This window comes from Pinus tabuliformis, chromosome 7 (assembly GCF_031772625.1).
Source record: "Pinus tabuliformis cultivar Carrire ecotype Pingquan chromosome 7, CPIR1, whole genome shotgun sequence".
NCBI classification, from domain to species: Eukaryota; Viridiplantae; Streptophyta; class Pinopsida; order Pinales; family Pinaceae; genus Pinus; species Pinus tabuliformis.
In genome coordinates this window covers 660,271,114-660,280,778 of record NC_142293.1, presented here as the reverse complement: position 1 = coordinate 660,280,778, position 9,665 = coordinate 660,271,114, and the positions used below count along the sequence as shown (strand labels likewise).

The 9,665-nt window shown below is 37.4% G+C and overlaps 1 pseudogene; it reads left to right on the top strand.

Annotated features, from left to right (window-relative positions):
• The first annotated feature begins 711 nt into the window (after positions 1-711).
• Positions 712-8,121, top strand: LOC149249174 (putative metal-nicotianamine transporter YSL13; annotated as a pseudogene).
• Positions 8,122-9,665: the final 1,544 nt, after the last annotated feature.

Genomic DNA, 9,665 nt, shown 5'->3' with positions numbered 1-9,665 from the left:
GATGAAAAAGCAATCTATCCCATAAACTATCTTTAATGTAAAAAAAACTACTAAAAACATATCATACCTCTCTTTTATAATTATATAATAGAAATTTGAATTAATAAAATAATTAATTTATTAATATCTTGTAGATATTATTATTTTATTTTAAAATAGAAATATAATATTACTACCGTTTTTATTCTGAATTCTGAATTGATATTTTATTTCTCATCTATATCTAAACAAACCAGATGAAAAAGATTTGAATTGAAAAAACAATGAAATTGTCAATATTCGATAAATGTTATTTTATTTTTAATTGGAGATTCAGTACCACTCTCCTTTTTATTCTAAATTGATATTTTATTTCCCGATATGTGAACAAACAAGATGAAAGTTCTTTTTGTGGTTAGCCATTGATGGAATCTAGTGCAATACCCCAGAGTTGACCTCTGGTTGTCAAGATATTATTTAAGTCGTGGGATTGTTTCAGACTCCCTGTTGAATTGGCACTAGGCTTTGTTGAAAATGAATGCTACCACGTCATATGGATTGTCAAGTGGGGGACGGGGGTCTCCAACCCCAAGGTCTCAGCCTTTTTTCTATAAAAGGAAACGCAAGCTTTTGTTGAACAACAACAGAAAGGATCAGTCTTAAAAAGAAAGGCTGGAGGTGGAGAAAGTGCATGCTTGCTCGCTTGAAGAACTTCTTGGTTCTTGCTGATCCCATTGCTTTTGTGAATTCTGTGGTGCCCAAATGGGTCATGACAGTTCCGAAAGCAGGTCCCTCGAGGTAGAGGATGGCCATGGTCATCGTCGTGAAGGGCTTGTAAAACGAGTTGATCATGAGAAGAATGGGGAAGAATTAAGCTCTGGTGATGCTAACCGGCAAAACCAGGACGAAAATTCCCGTGAGATTGAAGAGAAAGAGCTGAGCATCGAGCAGATCTTTGACGAGAAGAAGGTGCCTCCCTGGTGGGAACAGATCACATTCAGGGCAATGTTTTTGAGCATGCTGCTGGGTATTATGTTTTGTATAATTGTCATGAAATTGAGCCTCACCACCGGAGTCATCCCTTCTCTCAATGTTGCTGCTGGATTGCTGGGATTCTTTTTCATCAAAACATGGACCAAATTCCTCGAAAAGTTCGGGTTATTGAAGACTCCATTCACCAGACGAGAATACTGTGATTCAAACTTGTGTGGTGGCTTGTTATGGGCTTGCATTCAGCGGTATGCATGAGTCAATCTGAAACTTTTTATAATAAATTATTATGCGATTTTGGTTTTCTGAATTGGGTATAATGGCAGGGGGCTTTGGGTCATATATTTTGGCTGTGACCAAAACGATATATAACCTGCCAGAAAAAGGTAGTGCTGGGAATACTCCAGACAATATCAAAGAACCAAGCCTTAGTTGGATGATTGGTTTTCTTTTCACCGTGGCCTTTATGGGACTGTTGGCTGTGGTACCCTATGATGAGCAGCGGCGGAACGAGATTTTTATGAAAGACAGCATACCCCTATGGGTGGCTGGAGCTGGATATGTGGCCCTTGCTGCTATATCCATTGGTGTCATCCCACGGATTTTTTATCCTGTGAAATGGTACTTTGTTCTAGTAGCATACATAATGGCACCTGTGTTTGCATTCTGCAACGCATATGGATGTGGGCTCACAGATTGGAGCTTGGTCACAACCTATGGGAAACTAGCCATCTTCATCTTTGGAGCATGGGCAGGAAAGGACCATGAAGGTATACTGGCAGGCTTAGCTACTTGTGGAGTAATGATGGCAATAGTCTCCACTGCTGCAGATCTGATGCAGGATTTCAAGACTGGATACCTGACCCTATCATCTCCAAGATCTATGTTTTTGAGTCAAGTGAATGGGACAGCCATGGGATGCATAATAGCACCATTGTCATTCTGGCTATTTTGGAAAGTTTTCTGTTGAAAATTTGACAACGAATTATGTAAATTTGGGTAAAAATGTAATTAGTTAGTTTTATACCGAAATAGTAGTTATGTAATGGAGGAGGCTGGTATAAAACTAGTGAATGCCCGAGAAATGTAATTGAGGAGAATCATTGTTGAATTAATAGAGATTCCAATCCCTTGCCCCGTGGATGTTTCTTTGACACCCTGTCAAGGTTTTACCACGTAAATCCTGTGTGTCTATTTGCGTGTTTGGTTTCAGTTTTCAATCAGTTATGTTATTTTCTTGGTCAATTTCCCCCATTCAAACAACAAATGGTATCAAAGCGAAAGGCATGAAGTTGCTGGGTGTCATTTGCATGTGAATGAACCTGCCGCGGTAGAGGAAGGCGGTTGCATGAAAAAGACGAAAAGGCGTGAAGCTGTTCTCTGCGATATTCTTTGAGGAGGACTGCGCGTAAGAGACAAAGGGAGGCTGTGACCCAGAGTGTGTTGCTGAACTGGTTCATAACTATCTGAAGACCAGAGCACGTTGCTGTCGCTCGACATCTGCGTGGCGTGTAGTCTCTGCGTATGTTTTCTAAGAGAAATCGTGAAGGCGAGTAGAAGCTTGTCTCTACGTGGAGGATTGTCTCTGTGTGAAGGTGGTGGTTGTCTCAGCTGCCAAACCCTCTGCTATTAATGCTGTCAGTGCTGTGTGGAGAGCAAAAGCTCTCTATGTGGACTTCTTTTTTTTTTTTTCTGCGTGAAGGCTGTTGTTGACTCTACCTCTGCATAAGGAGCAAGGAAGCTACTGGTAGTGCTATGTGTCATGAGTCTGGTGCTGGTGCTACTGTTGCGTAACTAAAGAAATCCCTGCCTTTGCTTTGTGTGAAGTGCTGCCCTTTTTTGATCCAGAACTTATGTGAGAAGGGAGGTCATTGCTCTATCCAGCGTGCTGCAAACACTGCCCATCTGAGCAGAGCGTGAAGAGGATGTCTGCGTCGCTGAAGAAGTTGTTGCCAAATCTACACGTGCAGGAGTGACCTGCCTGTGTGCAGAGTCAAAGCTGCGTGAAGAGGAACCCCATCAATCTGCTGCAGTTGCCTGTTGAACCCGGGTATTTATCAAAATTTCCAGAACATTTTTTATTTTCAGCAGAATTTTTTGTTTTGAAACAAAAACAACAGAATGAGATCAAATCAAGGGTTTTTAAAGGGGTGGATTTTGTACAAATATTGGAGGAAAAGGAAGGGTTTCTTTGAAAAAAACAAAGAGGTTTGCAAGAAAGAAAAGGTTTGTAAATAATAAAAAAATTATTATCTTTTGAAAAGAAAAATATAAACCCTAGTTCAAAGACTGAGATTTTTTTTTTTTAAAGGAAAAACCCTAGTTTAAAGACTGAGGATGGAAACCCTAGAAAAATGGCAAAGATGTCGAATGAAAAATTCGAGGTGGAGAAATTCACCGGAAAGAGAAATCTTGCTCTTTGGAAACTGAAGGTTAGGGATCTGCTTGTGCAACAAGGGTTGCACAAGGCATTGGATGGGGCAACCAAGAAACCTGCAACCATGACTACTTCAGACTGGGAGGACTTGGATTCCCGAGCTCTCAGTACCATCCGGTTATGCTTGGAGGATGAAGTTCTCTTCAATATTGTTGAAGAAACTACAACGTCAGGATTGTGGGAAAAACTGGAAAAGCTTTATATGACAAAGTCATTAACCAACATAATTTATTTGAAAAGACAGTTATACAGTCTTCGAATGAAAGAAGGTTCAAACGTTGCAGAACATTTGAATGTTTTTAATACACTTATATGTCAATTAACAGATATGGAAGTTAAAATTCAGGAAGAAGATAAAGCCATAACCTTACTATATTCTCTACCCGAATCATGGGATCACTTCGTAACTTCAATCGGCTTGAGCATTGCTGATTCTTTGAAGATTGAATCAGTCGTGGGAGCTTTCTTGTCTAAAGAAGTACGAAAAAAAACCAGTACTGAAACAACTGCCTCAAAAGCCATGGTAGTTAGAGGATGCTCAAAGGAAAGAGGAGAAAAACCAAGGGGGTCTTTCAGATCGAAATCGAAGGGAAAGAAGTGTAAGGCAAAATGTTGGCACTGCAATAAAATTGGACACTTGAAGAAACACTATTGGAAACGAAAGGAATCCAATAACCCAAAGAAGGAAGTGAATCAGGTCGATTTAGGTATGATAGACGAAGTTTTATCTGTTGAAGAATTATGTATGATAGATGAAACTTCATCTGAATGTAATGTCTTTCAGGGTTTAGATAGCTAGCTGTTAGACTCTGGTGCTTCTCATCACATGTGCCCACATAGAAGTTGGTTTACTTCGTACGAAAATGTAAACGGTAGTTCTATGTTTATGGGTAATAATGTGTCATGTCAGACTGTTGGAATGGGAAATATCAGGATTAAGATGTATGATAACACAGTTAGAACATTAACTAGTGTTAGACATGTACCTGATTTGAAGAAAAATTGATTTCTTTGGGAGTGTTGGATTCAGATGGTTATAAGTTTACAGGTCAGGATAGTGTCTTGAAAGTCTTTAAAGGAGTCCTAGTGGTTATGAAAGCAGAAAAGGTCGGAAATCTTTACAGGTTAAAAGGAAGTACTCAGGTCAGTGAAGCAGAAGTTGCGTCAGAAAAAGAAGAAGCAGGTACTTGTCTATTGCGTCAGTGATTAGGTCATATGAGCGAGAAAGGTCTTCAGATACTGTTGAAATGTAAATCTCTTCCCAATCTGAAATCCGTGAAGTTAGATTTCTGTAAACATTGTGTGTATGGAAAATAGCGTAAATAAAGATTTAAAATTGGAAATCATAATAGTAAAGATATTTTAGACTATATTCATTCTGATCTGTGGGGACCATCTCCTGTTGTGTCATATGGAGGTGCTTTATATTTTTTAACATTTATTGATGATTTCTCCTGAAAAGTTTGGGTCTTTATGCTAAAAAAGAAAGCTGATGTATTCAATGTCTTTAAACAATTTAACGCAGGTAGAGAAAAGAACAAGCAAATCTATTAAATGTTTAAGAATTGACAATGGTGGTGAGTTCACTTCAATTGAATTTGAACAATAATGTAAGGATGAGGGAATTATTAGACACAAAATTGTTGTTTATACTCCTTAGTGAAATGGTGTTGTTGAGCGTATGAATCAGACTCTTATGGAAAGAGCTAGAAGCATGATCAAAAATTCTAACTTGCAAAAGGAGTTGTGGGTAGAAGTAGTATCTACTGCTTGTTATTTAGTTAACAGATTACCTTCAATGGCAATTAATTGTAAAATTCCTGAAGAAGTTTGGACAGGTCAGTCTTGTGATTATTTACATGTGAGGATATTTGGCTGTGATGCTTATTCTCTTATTCCTAAAAGTCAGCATTCAAAATTAGATCCAAATTCGAAGTGTTATGTCTTTGTTGGGTATGACTATGCAGTGAAAGGATACAGGTTGTGAGATCCTACATTGCGGAAGATAGTCATTAGTAGAGATGTAACATTTGATGAATCTTCTCTTTTAAAATCAAATGTCGAAAGAATTGAACAGGAACAGGTATCACCAAATCAACGAGTTCAGTTGAAGGCTAGACCTTTCAGTGACAGTCAAAAGGAAGGAGAGACTTCTGGAGAAAAAGGTGTTGAAGACACAAAGGAAGCCATTGAAGCAGCTTATGAACCAGTTCAAGTTTCTGAACCAGTTCAACAACCAATCGCTCTAAGAACGTCTACAAGGGAAAGGAAAACTCCCAAAATGTATGAAGATTTTGCTTCATCTTTTGCTTTGATCAATGAAGATGGGGAACCTTCTTGTTATCAGGAAGCAGTAGATAATACAGATAGCGAAAAATGGAAAACGGCTATGGAAGAAGAAATGGATTCCTTAGCCAAGAACAATACCTGGGATCTTGTAGAGCTTCCTGAAGGGAACAATGTTGTTGGATGCAAGTTGGTCTTCAGACTGAAACGACAAGTTGATGGAAGTATCGAAAGGTATAAGGCGAGATTGGTAGCAAAAGGGTATTCTCAGGTTGAAGGTATAGACTTTCATGAGATTTTTTCTCCAGTTGTAAAACTTGTTTCTATTCGTACTGTGTTGGCACTAACTGTGTTACTTAATCTTGAGTTAGAACAGTTAGATGTTAAAATAGAATTTCTACATGGTGTTTTGAATGAAGAGATATATATGGAACAACCAAAAGGTTTTGTACAAGGTCGCAGTAGAAGATTAGTTTGCAAGCTGAGGAAATCATTGTATGGTCTGAGGCAGTCTTCCAGACAATGGTACAAGAAGTTTGATTCCTTCATGGTGAGCCAAAACTTTATAAGAAGTAAGTATGATCATTGTGTATACTTCAAAAGTTTCAATGGCATATTCATTATCTTAGCTTTGTATGTTGGCGATATGCTTATTGCAAGCAAAAGCATGGAAGAGATCAACAGGTTAAAGGCTCAACTCTCTAGGATGTTTGATATGAAGGATCTTGGAGCAGCAAAACATATCTTGGGCATGGAGATACACAAAGATAGGAAAAATGGTAAGCTTTGGTTATCATAGCAGAAGTATGTGGAGAAAGTACTTGAAAAGTTCTCCATGAACAATGTGAAACTTGTTAATGTTCCACTAGCTTCCCATTTTAAGTTTTCTTTGGTTCTGAGTCCTAGAACTGATGAAGAAAAGCAGTATATGTCTCATGTACCATATGCAAATGCTGTAGGCAACTTAATGTATGTAATGGTATCTACAAGACCTGACATTTCACATGCAGTTGGAGTTGTCAGCAGGGTCATGGCAAATCCAGGTAAAGAACATTGGCAAGCAGTGAAATGGGTGCTTCGATATCTAAGAGGCACAAGTGACCATTGCATTGTCTTTAATGGTAGTGAAGGATCACTCTGCGGATATGTAGACGCTGACTATGCAGGTGATTTGGACAAAAGAAAATCTACTATCGGTTGTCTTTACTCTTGCAGGTGGAGCAATTAGTTGGATGTCAAAGCTTCAAGAAACAGTGGCGTTGTCCATTACTGAAGCTGAATATATAGCTGCTTCAGATGCTAGTAAAGAAGCAATCTGGTTAAAAGGTCTGCTCGATGACATTGGAAGGACGTAGGAGAAAGTGGATGTACTTTGTGACAGTCAAAGTGCTATTCACTTGGCTACAAATCCTACTTATCACAGCAGAACCAAACACATTGATGTAATGTATCATTTTCTGAGACATGTGATCGATGGCAGAAAAGTAGCTCTTCAAAAGGTTCATACACGAAAGAATTGTGCAGACATATTCACAAAGCCAGTGATAGTAGAGAAGTTGTGATGGTGTTTAGCTTCTCTTCGCTTGCAGAAAAGATGATGAATGGGCATGGGTAAAGGATTAGGAAAATTGTTGTCAAGGTGGAGTTTGCTGGAAGTTTGACAATGAATTATGTAAATTTGGGTAAAAATGTAATTAGTTAGTTTTATACCGAAATAGCGAAGGAGGCTGGTATAAAACTATTGAATGCCCGAGAAATGTAATCGTGGAGAATCATTGTTGAATTAATAGAGATTCCAATCCCTTGCTCCGTGGATATTTCCTTTACACCCTTTCAAGGTTTTACCACGTGTCTATTTGTGCGTTTGGTTTCAGTTTTCAATCAGTTATGTTCTTTTCTTGGTTAATTTTCCCCTATTTAAACAACACCTTCCACGTTGGAATTCAAGCAACACATTCCACGTTGGAGATCAAACTGTAGATTATAAAGCCCTGAATGGATTACTTTTCAGAAGCATCGCAATCATTGCAGTGGAAGGATTTGGTGCCCTTCCCAAGAACTGTCTCCATCTCTGTTATGGTTTCTTCGCAGTGGCCATTGTGATCAATTTGATAAGAGACCGTGTACCCAAAAAAGTGTCACAGTATATTCCCCTGCCGATGGCCATGGCTATACCTTTCTACATTGGAGGTTACTTTGCCATCGATATGTGCGTGGGGACAGCCATTGTATTCGTTTGGCAGAAGATGAACCGCAAAGAAGCTGACGTAATGGTTCCTGCAGTGGCTGCCGGTCTCTTATGCGGAGATGGCATATGGAGTCTTCCTTCCGCGTTTCTGGCTCTGGCTAAGGTCAATCCTCCCATCTGCATGAAATTCCTCTCCAGAAGCGTGAACCATAAAGTGGATGTATTTCTTGGTAACTCCTAGGAAGGGCAGATCCGACGATATCAGAATTATGAGAGTGTTATATGCATATGCATATGTACATAATATCTGCAAGACTATTGAGTTTCTTTCCTCAGATGTTTAGTGAGAGGGAAATGTGATAGTTTCAATGTGAGTATTTCTATAAAAGGAAAATGTGACTAGTTTCAGTGTGTGTATTTCTATATATTTCTATACAATGGACTTGAAGACTAAATAGCTTCTTAATTTCAGATTTCAGATTTTTGAGATCGTTACTTTGTTCTAATTGATTTTCTGGATCCATCTAAATTTATAGTATTTATGTTAATTTATACATTTAAAACTCACAATTATGATTCATCTTAAAAGTTAATTGATCGATCCTGAAAATGAACCACAATTGGAGTTCGAAACTTGAATCTCGAAATCAACGTTAATAGAAAATCAATTACAACAAGCTTCTTAACCCGGAACCTTTGAGCTTGGGTTTCTAGTGTAATAGAAGTTTGATATCTACGCTCTCAGATATCTTTACATCACCATTATATATATATTATAGGAAGCCTTTACATTTACGGCTACGTACAGTTATATGAAAGAGCTTGAATATATATGCTATTTAATCAAAGGCATGTGAATAATTAGACTGCACGATTTGTACACCATCCTGAACACTCCTGATCTGTTACTTCCATGGTTTTGTTTGTATTGATGTATAGTGCACCAAATTAAAATCGAGAAATTAGATATTGCTAATTAAATATGCATGTGCTTGATTGAGCTAATTTTTGGCTTGGGAGAAGTTGCAAGCCTTTGACCTAAGTAATGAGAGGTTCCCCGACAGGTTTCTTGCTCGTATTCTAACACCATATTTCTTCATATCTATTTGCGTGTGTATGTTACAGGCTATTGCTCCTAGTATTCTTACTCCATATTTCTTCATATCTATTTGCATCTGTATGTTACAGACCATTACAACCGACCAGAATAAAATTACAATGCAAGTACAATCAACAAATGGTGTCCAAGAGAGCTTTTTTACCAATGATGTTGCTCCGTTGACCAAGTGCACTCCTTCATTCGATGTTTGGAGGTCCCGCAACCCTCAAAATCATATACAATGAAAATTAATTAAATTGCGACACCTTAACCAAATTTTAGGTTATGATGGTTAGGTTTAGTATATGTGTTTGTCGGTGTTATCAAACATACATTTTAGAAGGTTTACTGGTTTATTGTCATAAAAATTTAAGGTGTAATTGAGCTTAAAAGCTTATTTTACAGTTTAATATAAAAAGTAAAAATTATGTTTTAAATAAGAAAAATCTAATATAGTAAAAAAATAGAAGTAAAAAAATGTATAAATAAGCCGTTTAAATTTTATACCTTTTAAATATATTTCAACAAGAGATTTAAATAAATTATTTGAAAATCTATGTTAATTAATTTGTATTCATATCTACTTCATATATATTTATGTATAGAAAATAAATTGTTAAAGTAAAACATATTAATGTTGTATATAAAAAAATATTCAATGTAAGTTATCAATAAAATATTTTAAT